Source organism: Ornithodoros turicata, chromosome 1 (assembly GCF_037126465.1).
Source record: "Ornithodoros turicata isolate Travis chromosome 1, ASM3712646v1, whole genome shotgun sequence".
Taxonomy (NCBI): Eukaryota; Metazoa; Arthropoda; class Arachnida; order Ixodida; family Argasidae; genus Ornithodoros; species Ornithodoros turicata.
The window spans coordinates 186759066-186783546 of record NC_088201.1 but is presented as its reverse complement, the minus strand read 5'-3'; the positions used below and the strand labels follow the sequence as shown (position 1 = coordinate 186783546).

The following is a 24481-nucleotide window of genomic DNA, read 5'->3' as shown; positions in this document are numbered from 1 at the left end:
TTTTACTAAAGATCACCGTGGAGGGGGACAGGAGAACGAGCTTCTAGACAATTTTTGGTAGGCCTAACCCGTTTGGGTAAGGCTATATTATTCAATTCAAAGAGAGAACATGGTGAGAAACCACTCGTCTCTACCCCCCCCCCCCCCCGTTCCCCCGTGGAAAAGAAAAAAAAAGACAGCGAGAGAGGGAGGAATACGTGACGCCACCTCTTTGCTTCTCATATGCGCGGTGTATAGTGAGCTCGCGCCATGAGAATGTAGGATATATGCTCTCGTCTCCCTTCAAATCCGCGTATTGATCTTTCGCCTTTCGCCTTATGACGACGACGACGACGAAGTATCGAACGGACGTTTGGCTGCATCGCTCCTGGCTTATTTTGGACAAATTTTCATTGAAAACAGTGTAATATTCACTCCAGAAGTGGGGAGCCTCTTCCTGGGCCCACCGTGGAAGATGGCAGCCCAACACCGAGCGAACCGTGAGTTCAGTTTTTTCTTGGAGGCGGACCGGGATATCCGCATGAGTGATGTGCTACAGAGCATGCTAAAGAATGTCGGAGTTCAGGCATCGAGAGGGATTAACCCGTTTGGACATGGTAAATTTGCCATCTCAGTGTGGACGAGGAAGGCGGCGGAGGCCCTAGAAGCCAAAGGGACGTTGGAGGTGAAGGGACGGAGCTTCACGTTGGTTCCTTGCGAAAGGAACACCAAGACAATTTCACTGCATTTTCTGCCAGTTGAAGTGCCTGATGAGGAAGTAGAAGCTGAATTTAGGAAGTTTGGCCAAGTAATAACGGTGAAGAGGGATTATTTCCAAGAGGCGCCAACAATTGAACGGGGCAGCCGACGTGTCGTCATGATCATGGACCGAGAGGTCCCAAATTTCGTGGTCATCGATGGTTTCCAAACCATGTGCGTATACGCCGGGATGCGCAAGACATGCCGTCGTTGCGGGCAGTCTGGGCATTTTTCCTTCAATTGCAGGACGGAGTACTGCGGGAGGTGCAGTGAATATGGGCACTCGGCTAGGGAATGCTCGGCGTCATGCAAAAAGTGCGGGAGTGATCATGCAACGTCGGCCTGCACGATGGAGTCGTATGCCAGCGTGACAGGTCAACAGGAGAAGACGGTTGAGATTATCGAAGACGCCATGGTGACTGATGTTGCCGTGGATGGAGGCAAGGTATTAGACTGGACAGAGGTAGCGGCGGAGAGCTCTACACAGGATGTGACTCATGCTCATGTGGAAGAGGAAGCCACTCAGGCTAATGTGGAAGAGGAAGCCACTCAGGGTAATGTGGAAGAGGAAGCGGCTCAAGGTAATGAGGAAGCGAAGAAGAGCCAGCCTCTTGATGTTGTGAGTCGGGAGGGCTTGTTGAAAGCCGTGCCCGAGGAGGGGGGCGTCGATGCTAGCAGCGATGGAACTAAGAAGGATGGCCAGGTCAGGGACACGCTGGAATCGCAGGACAGCTCGTCTGCGAAATCAACAACGGGGGACCAGGTGGCAGTCAACATGGCTCAGGATGATGTGGGAAGTCAGGACTCTGAGATGGTCGACACTGAGGGCAAGGGCGAGTTATCTGGCTTAATAGCCGGTGTCAAGAGACCGCTTTCGTCTACAACAGCGTCCTCATCTGAAGGGGACTTGAAGGGGGCTCATGTGCTCCCGGGACGGTTGGGCTCTCTTCCGCAGCGAGGTAGAGGCGCCAGCAAGAAAACCAAAAATGCCAAGTGACTTTTCTTCGGTGAGAGAAAATGTGTTTCTTTCCATTGTTGTTGTCATGTCTGTGCTTAGACTAGCAACACTGAATGTCCGGGGGTTGAGGATGCAGAAAAAGCAACAATTGCTGAGGTCTGTGATGCAGAAACTGGACGTTCATGTTGTGTGTTTACAAGAAACACATTTCTTTTGTCTTGGGGACGTTAAAAATTTTGAAAGAAACACCGGTCTTTTTGCGGTCCATAGTTTTGGAGCGTGGAATGCGAGGGGTGTGACGATAGCTTTTTCTCCAGGTTTCCGCGGGGAGATCAAGCAGTACGTGAGAGACGACCAAGGTCGGGTTATAGTTGTAGACATTGCGTATCATGGAAAGGTGTATAAAATTGTAAATGCGTATGCACCAGTTGACAATCAAGAGCGGAACGCGTACTTCGACTCGCTAGACTCTTATATGCTAGGTTCTGGAGAGCGTATTTTGATTGGTGACTTCAATTGTGTTCTTAACGAATGTACTGACACTCAAGGGGGGACGTTAGTTAGTAGACCTTGGAAGGCCAAGGCTTTGCGGCGTCTGGTTAATGCTTACCGTTTTGTTGATGTATGGGAACAGCTGTATCGCTGTACTGCTGGTTTCACCTTCTACGCACAGGGCAGAAGTGTACGCCTTGACCGTTGTTATGTTCATGCTGATGTTGCCAGTGCCATAGTAGATTGTGAAGTAATACCGCTCAATACTGACACTATATTCTTGAGTGATCATTGCATGTTGGTAGTGGAATTTGTGTTTGCCAATGGTGTCGGCAGGCAGCCGAGCCGCTGGCGACTCAATACTACGCTCTTGAATGATGAGGACGTGGTGAATGATATAACGAATATAATTAGAGTAAAGAAGAGTGAAGGCGTGCACTCCACAGACTGGTGGGAGAGTGTCAAAGACCGAATAATTCGCGCTTTTCAAAAATGGGGCAGGAAACGGGCTCAAGAAAGGAGAGAGATGATTTACGCCATACGATGGGGGTTGCGGAATCTTCGAGGATTGGGTCTCGAAACTGCAGCTCAGTTGGAAGCCTATCGTGAATTGCAAGAGGACTTAGGTGTCCTTCCACTTAAATCTTCACAGCCATTACGGCAGCCGAGTTATGGTGGGCAGGTAGCTCCATCGTCGAGAGAACTGAATACGGTCAAAGTTAGGCCACGGTCGGTCAATATGCAAGAAGTGGAAGGTCCGGATGGGGTATTAAGGCACACACAGGAAGATATAGAGGATGTGTGTGTCAATTTTTATTCAAATTTGTATGACCATAAAGAAGTGGACGAAGAGGCATGGGAAATACTAGACAAGCACATACCGTTGTTGGAAGAAGGGAAGGCTATCTTTGAAACCGAGTTTACAGTTCAGGAATTTACGGAAGCAATGAAAGCTTTGCGCTTGCGTAAAAGCCCGGGAATTGACGGTCTTCCACCAGAATTCTATCGGGTGTTTTGGGGGGAGCTTGCAGAACCATTGACCAAGGTTTACAATCTTTGTGTACGGGAGGGTCAGTTACCACAGTCCCTCAGAGTTGGACTTATAAAATTATTGTGGAAGGACGAAACAAGGAAGCGAGAGGTAGGGGCTTGGCAACCAGTCACCCTGCTCAACACGGACTATAAAATACTTGCGAAAGCGATACAGCTTAAATTGAGTCAGGCTATGGACGTCCTGCTATCACCAGCGCAGGCTTCAGCTGTTAAGGGCAGGTCTGCACAGACACATCTAGGGGCGTTACGTGACATGTTGACATATTATCAGAAAATACAGGGCACGCTTCTCCTGGTCAGTTTTGACCAGGAGAAAGCCTTTGATCGAGTCAGCCATGATTACATATTTCACGTGCTGCAGCGGATAGGGCTGCCGGGTTTGTTCATATCCTACGTTGGTCTGTTGTACAGGGATATAAGCAGCGCCGTGGAAATTAATGGTAAGCCCAGTAGAAGCTTTCTAGTCAGGTCCGGAGTGCGGCAGGGGTGCCCACTGTCACCCCTGTTGTATGCTTTAGCCCTGGAGCCCTTGGTGAGGCTTCTAGCGAGCAGTGAGGCGATCCCGCGGGCACCTGTACCGGGTAGTTCGGGCCAGACAACATTGTTTGCCTATGCCGACGACATGACTTTGTGCACGACATCCCCGGGCGCCGTGGGAGCGGCATTGAGACTTATGGACACATATGGAGCTGGTTCAGGGGCAAAACTCAACAAGTCCAAGTCAGCTGTGCTCCGAGAGAACTACTCAGGTTCAGAAAGCCAAATAGCTGGCATACCAGTGGTAGATGAGCTAAAGGTGCTCGGTATTGTTTTCACTGCAAGCGGCGTAGCACAAAAGGCATGGAGGACTATTCGAAAAAGCCTAGAAGGCATCAAAGATCAGCAGCAAAATAGTCCCCTGGGATACAGAGGCAGACGGGACTTGATTCGGACCGAAATGTGTTCGGTCATCTGGTACGCGGGTACGTGCAACCTTCCCTCCAGAATTGTGGAAAGGAGGTTGACGCAAGCAACGATGGCTGTGCTGTGGCAGGGTCGCCCGGAAAAGATTAAGCGGGCCGTTGTTCAGGCACCCCAAGAGTGTGGTGGGCTCAATATATTCAATATCAAAATCATGTGTGTAGCGTTGGCGATTGCTCAGACGTGTAGAGTGTTAGAGGAGGATGATCATATCGCCAAGCCCTTAGGGCCAGTTCTCACTTGGCGACGCTCGACGCGGCGTCGTGAGCGGGCGGCGGAAGTATAGGCGCATTTCCGCCGCCCGTTCAGCGCGCGCGATTTTCATGTTCCCACCACAGTGGCATTCCGTCGTCCAAAGCAGACGAAAAATCAGGAAGCGTGGCCTTTCTGTGGCACCTTATTGGTGGCCAGTGTATCATTCTCGCCAACTCTCGCCGACGTCGTGAACGAAACCGGCATAGCAAATTTTTCGGCTCGACGTCTCTCCTCTCCCAACGCCGGAAATGCGCGTCTATTTCCTCCGCCAGCTCACGACGTCGCGTCGAGCGTCGTCAAGTGAGAACTGGCCCTTAGCTTTGTACAGCATGGGAACTTTGTGTACGCTCTTTGGAGAGCGTGTTAATCATCGCCTGCCCAGGGCGGAGTCGCCGGCACCGTTTTATGTGGAACTAGCAAAATATGTGCGCCTCCTTGCAGGTGTTGGGGGGAGCGAGATCAGGCACATGACAACTAAAAAGTTGTATGAAAGTTTATTCTATGCGTGTAAGAGTGACGAAGTCCACACACAGATAGCTTCCACGAGAGGTCTGCTGCTGTCGTCGTGGGTAGACGATGGACGTGCTGACCTCGCCTGGGAGATGTCACACAACGTGCTGCCGGTGGCTACGAGGTTGTGCAGGTTTCGCTTCCGGGCAACCAACGAGTGTGCCATGTGTGGGCAGACAGAAAACCATAAGCACATATTTTATGACTGTGTGCTCGCGAGTGCGATGTGGCGCAAGATGGCAGACCTGTTTGCGCTGCCTGGAATTGAATATAGCACTGTGCAGATCTTTGATCCGGTTCCAGTGAGTAGAGGTCGGATACCGTCTTTCTGCGTGCTCTTAAATGAAATCAAATATCAACTTTGGGCGTCCAGAAATCGGAAAATGTATGGAGGGACGAACGAGTCACTCAGGGTGGTCACTTTTTATGTTCGACTTTCTCTGCATAGAAAGATGCAATTGGAGTATGAAATACTGGGGGAGGACGCTTTCAAAAGGCGCTGGAAAAACTACCAGAAATTAATGTTCGTACAGAGAGGGAAACTCTTCATTAAGTTTTGAGGGAGAGCCTGCTGAGCAATTGAAAGAGAGCAGGTGGTGAGTCCGGTGGGGACAGGAGCGGGGATCTGCACTCAGTGGAGTATGTAACATATTGGTATTGTCGTATATTGTTATTGTTATTGTATATGTACCATTGCATATTGCTGTTATTGTAATGGTACATATTGTTATTGTGTGGGATTGTTGTTATTGTAACGATACATATTGTTGGACAAAATGGGATTGGTTGTGCATGTGTGTTGTGGCCCTGCCTGGGTAGGAGCAGTGAATTGGTTTTTGACAATAAACTTCGCCTTTTACTAAAGATCACCGTGGAGGGGGACAGCAGAACGAGCTTCTAGACAATTTTTGGGAGGCCTAACCCGTTTGGGTAAGGCTATATTATTCAATTCAAAGAGAGAACATGGTGAGAAACCACTCGTCTCTACCCCACCCCCCGTTCCCCCGTGGAAAAGAAAAAAAAAACAGCGAGAGAGGGAGGAGTACGTGACGCCACCTCTTTGCTTCTCATATGCGCGGTGTATAGTGAGCTCGCGCCATGAGAATGTAGGATATATGCTCTCGTCTCCCTTCAAACCCGCGTATTATATTGATATAGAATGCGATGGCAAAGAGTACAAGATTGTCTGTGTTTATGCCCCCATTGATAATGGGCCCCGGAATGATTTCTTTAGAAGCCCGGATTGCTTCATGCTGGGCTCGAGGAATGTCGTTATTGTCGGCGATTTTAACTGTGTTGTTGATCAAGTGTATGATGTGTCGGGGGGTACAAAAAGAAGTACTGAATGGAAAGCGAAGGAGTTGAAGCGACTTATAGAAGCGTGTCAGCTAACGGACACGTGGAACAAAATTCACGGAAAATTACCTGGTTTTTCTTTTTACGCTCAGGGTCGTAGCGTACGTCTTGACCGAATGTATGTTTCAAATACGCTAAGTGAAAATGTCCTTAATTGTGAAGTGCTCCAAGTGGGAAGCCAAGACTGTTTTGTGACAGACCATAGTATGGTGGTAGTGACTTTTAAAAATGTGTCTGGCCAAGGAAGGCTACCGAGTCGGTGGCGACTCAATGTCAATTTGTTAAAAGATAAAGAAGCGGTGGAAGAAGTGAAGACATACTTGGAAGGGAAAGTTAAAGAAAGGACCATCACATTGGATTGGTGGGATGAGACCAAAGCAGAGGTTAAGACGATTTTTCAAAAATGGGGGAGGAAAAGAGCTGTCGAAAAGAAACACGCCATTTGGTCCATACGATGGGGACTGCGATACCTGAGAAGCACCGGACTCGAAACAGTCGCACAACAAGAAGCGTACAGAGAACTGCAGAGTGACTTGGGAGCCCTGTTGGTAAAAAGAGAGTGGGACAGTGGAGAGATGAAGGGGCAGACAAGTCGACAGCTGATCACCAACAAGTTGCGCAGCAAACCCCAAGGAATGCATACACTTCTGGACAGAGAGGGGATCGAAAGGACGTCACAGGAAGAAATTGAGGACATTTGCATTCACTTTTACGAAGAACTTTACCGGTACAAAGACGTTGATGAAGGCCTCTGGGAGGAGATAGCACAGACGATCCCGAGGTTGGAAAATGGTGCGGAACTGTTGGGAAAGGAAATCACAACCGCTGAGTTGACAGCAGCTCTCCGACAGCTATCTGCAGGGAAAAGCCCGGGTTCCGACGGGTTGCCGTCGGAATTTTACAAAACCTTTTGGCCACAGCTGGGGAAAGTCTTCACCGAGATACTGAACGGGAGTCTAGAGAATGGTGTTTTCCCTTCGACAATGAGGCTCGGAATAGTGAAGCTGCTGTGCAAGAACGTGAGTCGAGCAAATGACTTAAAGGCATGGCGACCGCTCACGATAATGAATACCGACTACAAAATTGTTGCGAAGGTTCTGCAGATGCGACTGGCGCAGGCCATGCAAGCTTTAGTGTCACCGGTGCAGGCATGTGCGGTTCCAGGGAGAGGAATTCAGACGCACCTGAGCGCCCTGCGAGACTTGTGTGCTGTAACAAAAGAGAAAGACCTCGCCATGTTATTGATGAGCTTTGACCAGGAAAAGGCTTTTGACCTCGTAAGCCACCGGTACATGTTCTATATTTTAACAAGAATGGGACTCCCAGAAATGTTTCTTAGATACGTCGAACTGCTGTACAGAGAAGCCATTAGTGCCATCGAAGTGAATGCGAAGACCACGCAAGCTTTCCACGTGAGGTCAGGAGTTCGACAGGGATGCCCACTATCACCGCTGTTGTACGTGCTGTGCATAGAGCCTTTGTTGCTTAAGCTGGCGTCTAGTCCGAAGATTGCACGGGTACCGCTTCCAGGCATCTTGGGAAGACCGACAATCTTTGCCTACGCTGATGATGTGACCATCTGTACAACGGAAGAACGCGCAGTTCAAGAGGCGCTACAGATCATGGAGCTCTACACGAAAGCATCAGGGGCAAGACTGAACAAAGAAAAGTCAACCATCCTACCGGTACATCGTCAGACACAGCAGCAAGAGATAGCCGAAGTACCAGTTGTCCAAGGAGCGAAGCTGTTGGGAGTCCAGTTCGACATGCGAGGACCGTCCGACGAATCCTGGAAGAAAGTCCGAAAAGAACTTGAGCGTATTCGGTTCTGGGTTTTGGTGGTGGTGGTAGTTTTTGACAATAAAGTTCGCCTTTTACTAAAGATCACCGTGGAGGGGGACAGCACAATGAGCTTCTAGACAATTTTTGATAGGCCTAACCCGTTTGGGGAAGGCTACATCATTGAATTCAAAGAGAAAACATGCGTCCAGGTCGGACGTGTCCTGACCGGCCACACCCCGACCCCCAAGACAAGTCAAACAAATAAAGGAAAAGAAAGAGAGAGAGAGAGACGGGACTCCACCACTTTGCCTCTCATATGTTTTAAATAGGGCGTCGACGAACGCAGAAAATTCAGGACACATGCTCTGGTCTCCCTTCAAATCCGCGTATTGATCTTTCGCCTTTTACTAAAGATCACGAAAGAAAGGGCGACGACGACGATCGTTCGATCGGCTGTGTTTTCATCGAGCTCTCTGCTTATATTAAGAAGAAAGACCGTGCTTTCTGGCCTGTAAGTTTGGCTTATTACTGAGTCTTTACTTTCACGTGTACCACACGCCCCGACCCCGACGATGGGTGCCCAAGGGCTCCCTAGGGAGTTGGCGGCGCAACTTCGCCAAGACCTTACGTTCTGCCTCCATGCTGAATCTCAAGTAAGGACGAAGCAAGTGATGGATGCGGTCTTGGCTGCTATTCCACTGAACCACTTGCGTTCGGTGTGACCCGCTGGACTGGGCCGCTACTACGTGACAGTCCACACCATGCGGGCTGTTGACACGCTCCGGGCGTTGGGTTCGTTGACTATCGGGAACAAGACTTACCCCTTGGTGTCCCTGGCGTCGTTCACTAAAGTAGTGACAGTGATGCATCTGCCAACGGAGATGTCGGACAGCGACTTGGACGCAGTGCTGACAAGGTACGGGAGAGTCATCAAGTCGCATCGTGAAAAGTACAGGGATTACCCCACTGTTGAGACGGGCGCACGTAAGGTGCTGCTCGAGGCCACGAAGGAGGTGCCGAACTTCATCGTAGTGAGGGGCTTCCAAGCGATGTGCCTGTATTCGGGAATGCGCAAAGTCTGCCGCCGATGCAATCAGGAGGGCCACTTCGCCGCCGAGTGCACGACGCCGCGATGTCGTCGCTGCCTAGCCTATGGGCACGAAGCTATCTCCTGCGAGGAAAAGTGCAGGAAATGTGGGTCCGATCATTGGACCAGCCGCTGCAGGGTGACCACTTACGCAAGCGTTGCCCACGACGACGCGGCGCAGCTCGGCCAAGGGGATGCGGAGAAAGCCCATCGGGAAGAGCTGGAACAGCAAGAAGCGATGCTCACCGAGTTGCTTACCTTGCCTACGGGGGCTGCCATTGTAGCCTCTGGGAACGTCTCTACAGAAGAGCCCGCCACTGCGGTCCCCGAGAAGAGCGAATCAGAAGCACCTGCCACTGCAGGGCTTCAGGAAGTCACGAATACGTCAACCGAGACTGAGGAACTGCTTAACGGTGTTGACTTTTCGCACCCAGGCACATCATCAGTCGACAGCGACGGCTCAGAGCCTGGTCTCGTCATCGACGAAGAAGCCCTTGACGACGACGCTGCTAGCGAAGACCTGCGGGAGGACAAGAATGCAGGTGGTCAGCCCCCGAAACGTCCGCATCCCTCGACCGGCTCCCTGTCGTATTCGACGCCGTCAGAAGAAGAGTGGTTGAAGGAAGGCAAGGGCACCCCGAAGCCTGACTGCAAGAAGGCCAGGCAAGACGCCAGTCTTACGTCCCAAACCCCCCTTCCATTACCCGATAATGAAGGTACTAAGTCTTAATGTACGAGGACTGCGTCAACACCGCAAGCAGAGGGCACTTGGCTCCCTGCTGGAATCCCTTGGAGTCGACGTCGCGTTTCTCCAGGAAACGCACTTCAGCAGCATTTCGGAAGCAAAGTCCTTCTCCCAGCGTATTGGCACGAACGGTTTTTACAGTTTCGGCAACCCGCGGTCTCGGGGCGTTGCCATCTTGCTTACAAGTCGTTTTCGTGGCACAGTTCTACGGCACAGTTATGATTTTGAAGGCCGAGTGGTCTCAGTAGACATATCAGTTCAAGGACGCGACAATCGCCTGATATCAGTGTACGCGCCTACTGACTATCAGGAAAGGAACGAGTTCTTCAGAAACCTGGATCCGTACCTGATGGGGAAGAGGGATGTGCTCCTTGCTGGTGACTTTAACTGCGTCCTTGACGATGTCCACGACAGAGCCGGAGGAACAGCAAGAATCCAGCCCTGGAAGGCCAAGGAACTGAGTCGTTTAGTCAGGGCATGTGACTTGACGGACGCGTGGAATCACCTACACGGAGACACTCCAGGTTTTACGTACTCCTTTCAGGATCGTCACGCGCGACTGGACAGATTCTACGTGACCAAGACGGGGGTACCGGCTCTGGTGGACTGTGCGGTGGTGCAAGTGGGCACGTCAGCACAGTACTTCTCCGACCATCGGGCATTGGTTTTGGACACGCATGACTCCTCGGGCTTTGGACTACAACGTGCCCCTTGGCGCCTTAACGTGTCACTCTTGGAAGATGACAGGGTGGTGGCGGACTTAACGGCATACCTTCGCTTAAAAATGGCTGAAGACCGGTCACTCGAGTGGTGGGATGGCTTGAAGCAGGGAGCGCGCGACATCCTGCAGATCTGGGGAAAACAGCTAGCTGCGGATAAACGCCGTGAGGTTCGCGTCCTGCAAGTTGGTCTCAGAGGTCTCTTGGAAGCTGGTCTGGAGACCCAGGAGGAGGTTTCCGCGTACAAGGAGCTCCTGGGGGAACTATCGGCCTTGCTACACAGCAAGTCTCAGGGATGGGCACCGTCCACAGGCCGACGTCGAGGGTCTCCATACCAGACAGCGGCAACGCGGTCTACCCTTGCTGCAACCCAGCGTTCTTCCCCGGTACGTCTGGAACGTCTCGTGCAGGAGGACGGCACAGCGGCCACCTCGTTGGAACACATTCTCAGCACCTGTCAAGACTTCTTCGCCAGCCTGTTCTCGCGCAAACCAGTGCAGACAGCGCTGTGGGAGAACATCTGTGCCGACTATCCCAGTTTGACAGCCGACCAGTCGGGGGACCTGGACTTGGACGTGTCCATCCCGGAGGTTTACCAAGCGGCAAAGTCTATGAAGAAAGGGAAGTGTCCAGGACCAGATGGACTTCCTATCGAATTCTATCTGCGATTTTGGGACTTGCTTGGTGAAGCCCTCTGGGAGGTCTTCGCCGAGGCCGTGGAGCAGGGTATCCTGCCAGCGTCATCTCGATGCGGTCTAATAAAACTCCTCTGCAAGGACAAGAACCGCCGCGAAGAGCTTACGGCGTGGAGACCGATAACGTTACTCAACGTGGATTACAAAATCTTTGCCAAAGTAATCCAGCAACGGCTTGGCCGCGTAATGCACTTTCTCGTATCTCCCGTCCAGGCTTGCTCCGTCCCAGGCCGCAGCATCCAGCAGCATCTTTTTGCTCTGCGGGATATATTCTACTGGGCTGCCGACCGAGCTACACCTGCATTCGTAGTGTCCTTCGACCAGCAGAAGGCGTTTGACCGTGTGTGCCACGAATTCCTGTTTTTCGTGCTGCGCCGGGCAGGATTTGGCGAGTGCTTCCAGCGATTGGTGAGGCTGCTCTACAACGACGCCCGCAGTCAGGTACTGGCCAACGGAAAACCGTCTGAGGCTTTTCCTGTGCAATCCGGAACATCTTTCAATAATGTGTAATCTGTGATATATATTTAAAAGTATATGTATGTTTTGTATATAGCTGCTCTCCTTTGTGTATAGGCTCTGTACAGAACTGCTCTCCTTCGATTTTGTATATAGATTTTGTATATAGCTGTTTCCAGCATTAGTTCCGGATATTGTTTTGATCGCCGCCTGTGTTCCGTGTCTTTGCTTTTGGCGTTGTAAGGTTTTTGGTATTTCCGTTGTATCGTTTATTCAATTCAATAAATATTTACTAAAGATCACCGTGGAGGGGGACAGCACAATGAGCTTCTAGACAATTTTTGATAGGCCTAACCCGTTTGGGGAAGGCTACATCATTGAATTCAAAGAGAAAACATGCGTCCAGGTCGGACGTGTCCTGACCGGCCACACCCCGACCCCCAAGACAAGTCAAACAAATAAAGGAAAAGAAAGAGAGAGAGAGAGACGGGACAACACCACTTTGCCTCTCATATGTTTTAAATAGGGCGTCGACGAACGCAGAAAATTCAGGACATATGCTCTGGTCTCCCTTCAAATCCGCGTATTGATCTTTCGCCTTTTACTAAAGGCTCTCCAAGGCTGCCAGGACAATGCGGAAAGGCAAGTGTCCAGGGCCCGATGGTCTCCCGGTGGAGTTTTATTTACGCTTCTGGGACATCATCGGCGCTGCTCTGTGTGACGTCTTCGCGGAGGCCGTCGAACAAGGCTGCTTGCCAGCATCATCGCGCTGTGGCCTTATCAAGTTAATTTGTAAAGATCGAAGTCGATCGGAAGACCTCACGGCCTGGAGACCGATTAGTCTACTAAACGTGGACTATAAATTGTTCGCTAAGGTGATTCAGCTACGCCTCGCCACCTGCATCGATCGGCTCGTCTCCCCTGTTCAGGCCTGCTCGGTTCCCGGATGAAGCATTCAGTAGCACTTGTTCGCTCTCCGGGACTTACTACTGGGTGACATGCACGGGCTCTCCGGCGTTCATCGTCTCGTTTGACCAGGAGAAAGCGTTTGACTTGGTGAGCCACGATTTCCTGCATTTCGTCTTGAGACGTGGGGGATTTGGTGAGCCCTTTCGGTGCTTTGTTCGAGTGCTCTACGCTGCCGCTCAGAGTAAAGTGTTGGTGAATGGAAGAGCTACTGCGCCATTCAACGTCCGGTCAGGAGTCCGGCAAGGGTGTCCGTTATCACCTCTGCTTTACGTGCTTATCTTCGAGGTGGCCATCCGAATGCTCTCCGACGAACGTCAGGTCCCGCGATTTCCCGTCCCAGGCAGCAGCCGGTTTCCTACCATCTGCGCCTACGCGGATGATCTGATTGTATGCTTGCCGGAGCCAAGGGCAATCCAACAGGTGGTGGCCTGTCTAGTCACATACAATGCAACCAGCGGCATGGCCGAGTGGGCTAAGGCGTCCACTCGTTGGCGGTAACCAAGGTCGTGCTGTAGACTGGGAGGTGGTGGGTTCGAATCCTACCACCGGCTGTGCTGTCTGAGGTTTTCCCTGGGTTTTCCGAAGACTTTCCAGACGAATGTCGGCACAGTTCCCCTTGAAGTCGGCCCAGGACGCATACTAATCCCCCTGTCCCCCACTCCTTCCTGCTGTCCTCTCTCCTTCTGTCCACGTCTGTACGCCGCTCATAGCCACAGTTGCTTCGCGGCGCTAACACGCAATCAAAAAAAAAATCATACAATGCAGCGTCCGGCGCAAGACTGAACGAACGGAAGTCAGCGGTGCTTGCTCTCGGGGAAGACTTCCCCTACGTCTCAGCGTACGGCATACCGGTGCAGGAGTCTTGCCGCATCTTGGGCGTACATTTCAATCGAAGAGGTCCACTTACCAATAATTGGGCCCTCGCCCTGCAAGACATGGAGGCCCGTCTGAAAGCGCTGTCTTCAGTGGATTTGAATTTTAGGGATCGCGCCGAGGTTGTCCCACGAAATGTTTGTTCTCGGTTGTGGTTCTTTGGGACGGCCTTCCAGCCCGCCACTGCAACGGCTCGAAGGGTGAACCGCATGACATTTTCCTACTTTTGGAATGATCGTCCTGAACGAGTCCAGCGGTCAGTGATGGTTAGGCCACCACAAGAAGGGGGCTGGAACTTCCCCGACGTTCGCCTCTTCTGTATCGCCTTGGGCCTTGCGTCGCTGTTCAGCATTCTTCGCAGCAAGGACCACATCAGCCACGACCTTGCCATCTACTTCTCCGGCTGCTCGATACGGGACTTCGGAGGCTCTTACGACAATGGACGCCCGCACGCCGAACGTCTAATGATGTTCTACCGTTTGATGAAGATGCATGCCGTTAGGCTTCATCAGTTCCTGCCAGAAGCAGACTTCTCGATGTGGTCTGTCCGTCAGATCTACCGAGCACTCTGCGACATAAGCTTTCCAATTAGGGAGCAGCAACAACACGACCGAAGTCGCATCGCATCGAGGCTCATTGACGGAACAAGGGTCGACATCCTATGGCAACATACGCACGACATCCTTCCTGTACGAGCAAGGCTGTACCAGTTTGGGTTAACCCGGTCGGATACGTGTGTGCCGTGTGGTGAGAGGGAAACGCACCGCCACATCTTCTACAATTGTATCAATGCGGCGGCTTTGTGGCGTCGAGTGGCTTCCGTCTACCGGATTCCCCGAGTGTCCTATGACACGGTCCACTACCTGGACGACCTCCCAGTACCATCGAGGAAGGAACCCGCCTTTCTGTTGCTGGCAGCGGAGATATGCTTTCAGTTGTGGTGTGCGCGGACGCGTTCCGTCTACGGAGCTGCACCGGCTACGCTCCTGAACCTGACACTTGCGACACGCGTGGCACTCAAGACCCGCCTAACGGCAGACTTTCGTAGACTAGGCAGGGATGGTTTTCGACGCCGATGGCGAAGTCATCATGATGTGTTTGTGCTCTCCCAGGGAAACATCCTGGTCACTTTTTAGACAATCGTGTGAGGTTCTGTCTGTTCTTTTCCTCTTAAGCAAGTGCACTGTGGTCTTCACGTATATTATTCTAAATAATCAATTTACTAAAGTAGGCCTACTCGTGTAACTTTTGTATAGTGTAGTATAGTGTTGTCAGTGTGTTGTATATTGTACAGTGTATATCGTACAGTGTAGTGTAATGTAAAGTATAGTGTAGTGTATAGCGTATGTGTACAGTGTAGCGTAGTGTGGTGTAGTATATAGCCTTATATATAGTGTATAGCCTTGTATAGTCTTTTATAGTGTATTCCTGTACAGAGATGCTCGCCGAGATTTGCCAGACTTTTAAACCAGAGGCATTATGCGCCTGTCTGTTGTATAGTATTTCGCAATGTGTGCTTCCTTTTATGCATGAGAATTTGTAACGTAAGGTTTTGGTTTTGTCTGGCCTTGAGGCCTTTGTTTACTCTTTCAATAAACATTTACTAAAGATCACCGTGGAGGGGGACAGCACAATGAGCTTCTAGAAAATTTTTGATAGGCCTAACCCGTTTGGGGAAGGCTACATCATTGAATTCAAAGAGAAAACATGCGTCCAGGTCGGAGGTGTCCTGACCGGCCACACCCCGACCCCCAAGACAAGTCAAACAAATAAAGGAAAAGAAAGAGAGAGAGACGGGACTCCACCACTTTGCCTCTCATATGTTTTAAATAGGGCGTCGACGAACGCAGAAAATCCAGGACATCTGCTCTGGTCTCCCTTCAAATCCGCGTATTGATCTTTCGCCTTTTACTAAAGATCACGACGGACGGAAGGAAAGACGACGACGACGGACGGAAGGAAAGACGACGACGACGTTTGTTCGGCAATGTTTATCTTCCGCTGCTCCGTCAAATTTACCTTTTGTGCCAATTTTCTCAGTCTTTACCCGTTATTATTGCGTCGCAAGGCCCCGAGATGGGTTCCGGAGGGTTCCCATGGGAGTTGGCGGCTCAACTTCGTCAGGACATGTCCTTCTTCTTGCGTACTGACCCAACAGTAAGAGTCAAGCATGTCATGGATGCCGTGCTTTCTGCGATTCCGCTGCGAGAACTTCGGTCGGTCCGATCCCCCAGTCCAGGACGGTTTTTCATAACAGTCCACACAATGCGGGCTGTGGATGTACTACGTGTGCTGGGCTCCTTGACTATAATGAACAAGGACTATCCCCTGGTGTCAATGGCCTCTTCCATCAAGGTCATTACGGTGCTTCATCTTCCTACGGAGTTACCTGACGATGACCTGGACAATGTTCTATCCAGGTACGGAAGGGTGATTAAGTCTCACCGTGAAAAGTATCGGGAGTATCCGACAGTGGAGACGGGTGCTCGCAAGGTACTTATGGTGGTAGCCAAGGAAGTGCCGAACTTATTTACGGTCAGAGGCTTCCAAGCAACATGCCTGTATTCAGGTATGCGGAAGTTGTGCCGTCGATGTAGCCAGGAAGGCCATTTCGCTGTAGACTGTACTACTCCGCGGTGTCGTCGATGCGGGGCATACGGCCATGAGGCTGCATCGTGTGAGGAACGTTGCAAGAAATGTGGGGCGGATCACTGGACCACCCGCTGTCGGGTGTCTACGTACGCTAGTGTAGCCACGGAGAACACCGTCGTGCTTGAACAGGATGGCGGAGATGACCTTCCCCTGGACCTCCGTCAGGAACTCCGTCGGGAGGTGACTCTGACGGATGAAGATGCGCTTATGGAGGACGCCACTGCGCCCTCTGTTGTCAATGATAACGAGGCCCCCGCCACTGCGGAGTGCCAGGTTGTTGAGGGCCAGGTTGCTGGCCAGATGAAAGATGTGGCTCCCGCCACTGCGGAGTGCCCGATTGTCGATCCACGGCCCGTTCCTCCCGGTGATGTTTCGTCCTTTCAGGGAAACGACCCGAATGACACCGACTCCGTGAGTGGCAGTGATGTCTCGGATGTGCCATTAATAATCGACGAAGACGCGGAGGAGGACGGTCACCGTGCTCTACCTGTTTCGTCCGAAGGGTGTGCCGTAAACGTTCACTCTCAGAAGAGACCCCATGCCTCCAGCGATTCCAATGGATCGGTGGCAGTGTCGTGCCAGGAAGAGGGGTGGCGTACAGTGCCAGTGAAGAGCCCTGATTCCCGCAGAAAACGGGATAATAAAAAGCCCAGGAGCAGTGACAAGCCGCCAGTGTCCCCTCCCCTTGATCAAGTCCATGAAGGTGATTTCGCTTAATGTAAGAGGACTCCGACAGCATAAAAAACAGAGGATGCTCGGATTGCTCATGGACGTTTTACAGGTCGATGTGGTTTTTCTACAGGAAACTCATTTTTCCTGTCTCTCCGAAGCAAGAGATTTCGAAAATAGACTCGGTGTGAAAGGCTATTTCAGTTTCGGCCATTCAAGGTCGAGGGGTGTAGCCGTGCTCTTTACTCGACGGTTTCCCGGCACCGTACTTCGACACTCTTTTGACTTTGAAGGGAGATTAATATCGGTGGATATTTCGCTTCGAGGCCGTGACCAGCGAGTACTGTGTGTCTATGCTCCAACAGATGATCAGGAGAGAAATGATTTTTTCAGAAGCATCGATCCATATCTGCATGGAAAAAGAGATGTTATTTTTTGAGGAGATTTCAACTGTGTCATCAATGAAACATATGACAGAACCGGTGGCACCCAGAGACACCAGGTCTAGAAATCAAGAGAATTGAGGCGCCTTCTTTCAGCTTGCGTCTTAACCGACGTCTGGGTCCATGTTTACGGTACCACGCCGGGTTTCACCTTCAGTGCCGGTGAACGTCATGTTAGACTCGACCGTTTTTATGTGACGGGGACTGTGCTGCCGTTGGGGACGGGCTGCGCCGTTGTGCAAGTCGGCACTTCCGCACAGTTTTTTTTCGATCACAAGGCCCTCGTTCTAGAGACACAGGATCCCATTGGGTTCGGCCCTCAACCGTCCCCCTGGCGCCTTAATGTTTCTCTTTTGGAGGACGAGATGGTGGTGGGAGACGTCGAACATTATCTGATGGACAAGCTACAAGAGGAAAAATCGCTTGCGTGGTGGGATAGCGTGAAGGTCAGCCTACGGGACATTTTCATCAAGTGGGGAAAGAAGAGGGCTTCAGAACGGCGGAAGGATATCCGCATACTGCAGGTAGGGCTTCGGGGACTTCTAGAATGTGCATTGTCTACCCAAGAGGAGAAGTGCGCGTACAGAGAGATGCAGGCTCAACTCTCAGCTCTCCTTTGGCACAATGCCCAAAGGTGGACGGCACCAGGCAATGAGCCCGGGAGTCGGCGAATTCCTGGTCATGTGCAGACGGCTCTAGGGGAAAATCGTCACACGCCGCGCGTACACATGGACCAACTCATAAAGGATGATGGGACAGCTGCGTCCACAATGGAGGATCTTTTGGCGACTTGTCACGCGTACTACGCCCGCTTATTTTCTCAGAAGCCCGTGGAATCTTCGCTGTGGGACCAAGTCTGCACTGAGTATCCCAGCCTCCCGCCTGACCAGTCGGGAGACTTGGATTTAGACATATCAGTCACAGAAATTTATCAAGCGGCTAAAGAGATGAGGAAAGGAAAGACACCGGGACCAGACGGTCTTCTGTAGAGCTCTACCTAAGCTTCTGGAAATATCTTGGTGGCGCTCTCGGAGAAGTGTTCTGCATAGCCATTGAGAAAGGAGTCCTTCCTGAGTCCTCCCGCTGCGGCTTGATCAAACTCCTATGCAAAGACCCGATGCGCTCCCAAGAACTTTCAGCTTGGCGTCCGATCACTCTGTTGAATACGGACTACAAGATACTGGCCAAGGTCATACAGATGCGTCTTTCACGGGTGTTGGACTCGATCATCTCTCCCGCCCAAGCGTGTGCAGTTCCCGGTAGAAGCGTTCAACAACATCTTTTCGCCCTGCGCGACATCTTCTACTGGGTAGCTGATCGCCGGTCTTCAGCTCTCATGGTGTCGTTCGACCAGGAAAAGGCGTTCGACCGGGTTTGTCACGAATTCCTCTTCTACGTTCTCCGTCGAGCGGGACTCGGCGAGCGCTTCCAACGCTTCGTTCGTGTCCTCTACATGGAAGCAGAAAGCAGGGTACTCGTCAATGGCAAGCCATCGTCGTCCATTGAAGTGAAATCGGGAGTCCGACAAGGTTGCCCCCTCTCTCCACTTCTTTATGTATTGGTATTCGAGGTAGCCATTACAATGTTGTCCAAGGACTGTCATCTACCTCGCTTGCCAGTCCCAGGAAGTCATCGCTTCCCCACGTTGTTTGCTTACACGGACGACTTGACGGTGTGCGTGCCGTTGCCAGACGCGGTCATGCAAGTCTTGGCTTGTCTCGACAAGTACAGCCGTGCTTCTGGTGCGAAGATAAACGAGAGGAAGTCGGCCATCCTACCCATTGGCACTGAATTCCCGTATAGCGATGCTTATGGGATACCGGTGAAGGATTCCTGTCGTATCCTGGGCATTCACTTTAACCAAAGAGGGCCTCTTACTAGAAATTGGGAGCTGGCGTTACGGGACACAACTCGCCGGATCGAGTCCTTGTCCCACGTTGTCCTCGACTTTCGAGAGCGAGCAGAAGTCGTTTCGCGCCACCTGTGTTAGCACTTCTGGTATTTCGGAACAGCTTTCCAGCCTTCTACAGCTACCGCTCGACGAGCCAATAGCCTCACCTTCAGGTTCTTTTGGAGTGGACGTCCCGAACGAGTTCAGAGAGCGCTGATGATGAGGCCGGCAGAAATGGGCGGATGGCGGTTCCCGGACGTTCGGCTCCTCTGCGCAGCGCTGGGTCTGGCCTCTCTCTTTGCCATTTTGCGAGACCGAACGCATATATCCCACGACCTTGCCGTCTTCTTCCTGGGTACATCCATCAGAGATTTCGGTGGGTCATATGATAACACTAGACCCCACACCGAGAGGCTAATGACTTTTTATTGTATAATGAAACGGTATGCGGTGCGACTTCGCCAGCTCCTCCCGGACACAGACTTTACAACCTGGTCAGTCCGACAGCTCTATGAAGCCCTTTGCGAGGCGTCTTTCCCGGTGCAGGGTCCTCAACCCCAAGTGAACCGGCGCAACATACCATCCCGTCTGATTGAAGGCCGGAGAGTGGATGTGCTGTGGCAAATCTCTCACGAGATCTTACCGGTACGGGAGAGACTCCGCCGTTTCGGTTTGTCCCGAACGGACGTATGTGTGGTGTGTGGTGAGGTAGAAAGTCACCGCCACGTGTTCTATGACTGCCTGAATGCAGCTGCCATGTGGCGCAGGGTGGCAGCTCTTTATCATCTGCCTGGTATCTGCTACGACACTGTGAGGTTCCTGTACCCGGTGCCGGTGCCGTCGAGGAAGCAGCCCGCGTTCATACTTCTTGTAGCGGAGATCTGCTTCCAGCTCTGGTGCGCAAGGACAAGATGTGTGTATGGTGGTCTGCCAGCGGACCTTGTGACACTAATGATGTCTACCCGACTCGCCCTAAAATCACAGCTGCAGGCTGAGCTCAAGTCGCTTGGCAGAGACGCCTTCCGCCGTCGATGGAGAAGTCACTGTGACATCTTCGTCCTCGTGAATGGACACATTGTGATAAAACTTTAAGCGCTTCACAGATCGGGCCGAGTCACGGTGTACCTGTTGTTTCCTTTCTTTCTCATGCATATTATGCGCTGGTTATTTTGAATTCATGTTTACTACTACACTTTAGGCACTTGTAGATTAAGTATGGGGAAGTAGGCGTCGTGCATTCTTGTGTGTGTGCATTTTGTACTTAGTGTGGTACATTTTTCAGTTTTTCTCGGGTGCTCTGCGTGAGTAGGCTTACTGAATGTCCATGGTGCCATGTTTCCCGTGTGAAGATTTTGACGATGCTTTGACGTTGTAGACATTTGTGGTGTACAGTTTACTCATTAAATACTCATTTACTAAAGATCACCGTGGAGGGGGACAGCAGAACGAGCTTCTAGACAATTTTTGGTAGGCCTAACCCGTTTGGGTAAGGCTATATTATTCAATTCAAAGAGAGAACATGGTGAGAAACCACTCGTCTCTACCCCCCCCCCCCGTTCCCCGTGGAAAAGAAAAAAAAAAAGACAGCGAGAGAGGGAGCAATACGTGACGCCACCTCTTTGCCCTCATATGCGCGGTGTATAGTGAGCTCGCGGCAAGAGAATGTAGGATATATGCTCTCGTCTCCCTTCAAATCCGCGTATTGATCTTTCGCCTTTTACTAAAGATCACCGTGGAGGGGGACAGCAGAACGAGCTTCTAGACAATTTTTGGTAGGCCTAACCCGTTTGGGTAAGGCTATATTATTCAATTCAAAGAGAGAACATGGTGAGAAACCACTCGTCTCTACCCCCCCCCCCCCGTTCCCCGTGGAAAAGAAAAAAAAAAGACAGCGAGAGAGGGAGCAATACGTGACGCCACCTCTTTGCTCTCATATGCGCGGTGTATAGTGAGCTCGCGGCAAGAGAATGTAGGATATATGCTCTCGTCTCCCTTCAAATCCGCGTATTGATCTTTCGCCTTTTACTAAAGATCACCGTGGAGGGGGACAGCAGAACGAGCTTCTAGACAATTTTTGGTAGGCCTAACCCGTTTGGGTAAGGCTATATTATTCAATTCAAAGAGAGAACATGGTGAGAAACCACTCGTCTCTACCCCCCCCCCCCCGTTCCCCGTGGAAAAGAAAAAAAAAAGACAGCGAGAGAGGGAGCAATACGTGACGCCACCTCTTTGCTCTCATATGCGCGGTGTATAGTGAGCTCGCGCAAGAGAATGTAGGATATATGCTCTCGTCTCCCTTCAAATCCGCGTATTGATCTTTCGCCTTTTACTAAAGATCACCGTGGAGGGGGACAGCAGAACGAGCTTCTAGACAATTTTTGGTAGGCCTAACCCGTTTGGGTAAGGCTATATTATTCAATTCAAAGAGAGAACATGGTGAGAAACCACTCGTCTCTACCCCCCCCCCCCGTTCCCCGTGGAAAAGAAAAAAAAAAGACAGCGAGAGAGGGAGGAATACGTGACGCCACCTCTTTGCTCTCATATGCGCGGTGTATAGTGAGCTCGCGCCAAGAGAATGTAGGATATATGCTCTCGTCTCCCTTCAAATCCGCGTATTGATCTTTCGCCTTTTACTAAAGATCACCGTGGAGGGGGACAGCAGAACGAGCTTCTAGACAATTTTTGGTAGGCCTAACCCGTTTGGGTAAGGCTATATTATTCAATTCAAAGAGAGAACATGGTGAGAAACCACTCGTCTCTACCCCCCCCCCCGTTCCCCGTGGAAAAGAAAAAAAAAAGACAGCGAGAGAGGGAGGAATACGTGACGCCACCTCTTTGCTCTCATATGCGCGGTGTATAGTGAGCTCGCGCCAAGAGAATGTAGGATATATGCTCTCGTCTCCCTTCAAATCCGCGTATTGATCTTTCGCCTTTTACTAAAGATCACCGTGGAGGGGGACAGCAGAACGAGCTTCTAGACAATTTTTGGTAGGCCTAACCCGTTTGGGTAAGGCTATATTATTCAATTCAAAGAGAGAACATGGTGAGAAACCACTCGTCTCTACCCCCCCCCCCCCGTTCCCCGTGGAAAAGAAAAAAAAAAGACAGCGAGAGAGGGAGGAATACGTGACGCCACCTCTTTGCTCTCATATGCGCGGTGTATAGTGAGCTCGCGCCAAGAGAATGTAGGATATATGCTCTCGTCTCCCTTCAAATCCGCGTATTGATCTTTCGCCTTTTACTAAAGATCACCGTGGAGGGGGACAGCAGAACGAGCTTCTAGACAATTTTTGGTAGGCCTAACCCGTTTGGGTAAGGCTATATTATTCAATTCAAAGAGAGAACATGGTGAGAAACCACTCGTCTCTACCCCCCCCCCCCCGTTCCCCGTGGAAAAGAAAAAAAAAAGACAGCGAGAGAGGGAGGAATACGTGACGCCACCTCTTTGCTTCTCATATGCGCGGTGTATAGTGAGCTCGCGCCAAGAGAATGTAGGATATATGCTCTCGTCTCCCTTCAAATCCGCGTATTGATCTTTCGCCTTTTACTAAAGATCACCGTGGAGGGGGACAGCAGAACGAGCTTCTAGACAATTTTTGGTAGGCCTAACCCGTTTGGGTAAGGCTATATTATTCAATTCAAAGAGAGAACATGGTGAGAAACCACTCGTCTCTACCCCCCCCCCCCGTTCCCCGTGGAAAAGAAAAAAAAAAGACAGCGAGAGAGGGAGGAATACGTGACGCCACCTCTTTGCTCTCATATGCGCGGTGTATAGTGAGCTCGCGCCAAGAGAATGTAGGATATATGCTCTCGTCTCCCTTCAAATCCGCGTATTGATCTTTCGCCTTTTACTAAAGATCACCGTGGAGGGGGACAGCAGAACGAGCTTCTAGACAATTTTTGGTAGGCCTAACCCGTTTGGGTAAGGCTATATTATTCAATTCAAAGAGAGAACATGGTGAGAAACCACTCGTCTCTACCCCCCCCCCCGTTCCCCCGTGGAAAAGAAAAAAAAAAGACAGCGAGAGAGGGAGCAATACGTGACGCCACCTCTTTGCTCTCATATGCGCGGTGTATAGTGAGCTCGCGCAAGAGAATGTAGGATATATGCTCTCGTCTCCCTTCAAATCCGCGTATTGATCTTTCGCCTTTTACTAAAGATCACCGTGGAGGGGGACAGCAGAACGAGCTTCTAGACAATTTTTGGTAGGCCTAACCCGTTTGGGTAAGGCTATATTATTCAATTCAAAGAGAGAACATGGTGAGAAACCACTCGTCTCTACCCCCCCCCCCCGTTCCCCGTGGAAAAGAAAAAAAAAAGACAGCGAGAGAGGGAGGAATACGTGACGCCACCTCTTTGCTCTCATATGCGCGGTGTATAGTGAGCTCGCGCCAAGAGAATGTAGGATATATGCTCTCGTCTCCCTTCAAATCCGCGTATTGATCTTTCGCCTTTTACTAAAGATCACCGTGGAGGGGGACAGCAGAACGAGCTTCTAGACAATTTTTGGTAGGCCTAACCCGTTTGGGTAAGGCTATATTATTCAATTCAAAGAGAGAACATGGTGAGAAACCACTCGTCTCTACCCCCCCCCCCCCGTTCCCCGTGGAAAAGAAAAAAAAAAGACAGCGAGAGAGGGAGCAATACGTGACGCCACCTCTTTGCTCTCATATGCGCGGTGTATAGTGAGCTCGCGCCAAGAGAATGTAGGATATATGCTCTCGTCTCCCTTCAAATCCGCGTATTGATCTTTCGCCTTTTACTAAAGATCACCGTGGAGGGGGACAGCAGAACGAGCTTCTAGACAATTTTTGGTAGGCCTAACCCGTTTGGGTAAGGCTATATTATTCAATTCAAAGAGAGAACATGGTGAGAAACCACTCGTCTCTACCCCCCCCCCCCGTTCCCCGTGGAAAAGAAAAAAAAAAGACAGCGAGAGAGGGAGGAATACGTGACGCCACCTCTTTGCTCTCATATGCGCGGTGTATAGTGAGCTCGCGCCAAGAGAATGTAGGATATATGCTCTCGTCTCCCTTCAAATCCGCGTATTGATCTTTCGCCTTTTACTAAAGATCACCGTGGAGGGGGACAGCAGAACGAGCTTCTAGACAATTTTTGGTAGGCCTAACCCGTTTGGGTAAGGCTATATTATTCAATTCAAAGAGAGAACATGGTGA

The 24481-nt window shown here is 51.0% G+C and overlaps 12 non-coding genes across 12 annotated transcripts; all 12 read left to right on the top strand.

Moving 5' to 3' along the window:
• The first annotated feature begins 20976 nt into the window (after positions 1-20976).
• Positions 20977-21098, top strand: LOC135379329 (U5 spliceosomal RNA). Its single transcript, XR_010418828.1, has one exon. It is a non-coding gene; the product is annotated as a U5 spliceosomal RNA (small nuclear RNA).
• Positions 21099-21281: 183 nt separating this feature from the next.
• LOC135379328 (U5 spliceosomal RNA) lies at positions 21282-21403 on the top strand. The gene has a single exon (XR_010418827.1). It is a non-coding gene; the product is annotated as a U5 spliceosomal RNA (small nuclear RNA).
• A 182-nt stretch (positions 21404-21585) lies between these two features.
• Positions 21586-21707, top strand: LOC135379327 (U5 spliceosomal RNA). Its single transcript, XR_010418826.1, has one exon. It is a non-coding gene; the product is annotated as a U5 spliceosomal RNA (small nuclear RNA).
• A 182-nt stretch (positions 21708-21889) lies between these two features.
• LOC135379326 (U5 spliceosomal RNA) lies at positions 21890-22011 on the top strand. The gene has a single exon (XR_010418825.1). It is a non-coding gene; the product is annotated as a U5 spliceosomal RNA (small nuclear RNA).
• Positions 22012-22192: 181 nt separating this feature from the next.
• On the top strand, positions 22193-22314 carry LOC135379325 (U5 spliceosomal RNA). The gene has a single exon (XR_010418824.1). It is a non-coding gene; the product is annotated as a U5 spliceosomal RNA (small nuclear RNA).
• Positions 22315-22497: 183 nt separating this feature from the next.
• Positions 22498-22619, top strand: LOC135379324 (U5 spliceosomal RNA). Its single transcript, XR_010418823.1, has one exon. It is a non-coding gene; the product is annotated as a U5 spliceosomal RNA (small nuclear RNA).
• A 184-nt stretch (positions 22620-22803) lies between these two features.
• On the top strand, positions 22804-22925 carry LOC135379322 (U5 spliceosomal RNA). The gene has a single exon (XR_010418821.1). It is a non-coding gene; the product is annotated as a U5 spliceosomal RNA (small nuclear RNA).
• A 182-nt stretch (positions 22926-23107) lies between these two features.
• On the top strand, positions 23108-23229 carry LOC135379321 (U5 spliceosomal RNA). The gene has a single exon (XR_010418820.1). It is a non-coding gene; the product is annotated as a U5 spliceosomal RNA (small nuclear RNA).
• A 181-nt stretch (positions 23230-23410) lies between these two features.
• Positions 23411-23532, top strand: LOC135379320 (U5 spliceosomal RNA). The gene has a single exon (XR_010418819.1). It is a non-coding gene; the product is annotated as a U5 spliceosomal RNA (small nuclear RNA).
• A 182-nt stretch (positions 23533-23714) lies between these two features.
• Positions 23715-23836, top strand: LOC135379319 (U5 spliceosomal RNA). The gene has a single exon (XR_010418818.1). It is a non-coding gene; the product is annotated as a U5 spliceosomal RNA (small nuclear RNA).
• Positions 23837-24019: 183 nt separating this feature from the next.
• LOC135379317 (U5 spliceosomal RNA) lies at positions 24020-24141 on the top strand. Its single transcript, XR_010418817.1, has one exon. It is a non-coding gene; the product is annotated as a U5 spliceosomal RNA (small nuclear RNA).
• Positions 24142-24323: 182 nt separating this feature from the next.
• On the top strand, positions 24324-24445 carry LOC135379316 (U5 spliceosomal RNA). Its single transcript, XR_010418816.1, has one exon. It is a non-coding gene; the product is annotated as a U5 spliceosomal RNA (small nuclear RNA).
• The last annotated feature ends 36 nt before the right edge of the window (positions 24446-24481 follow it).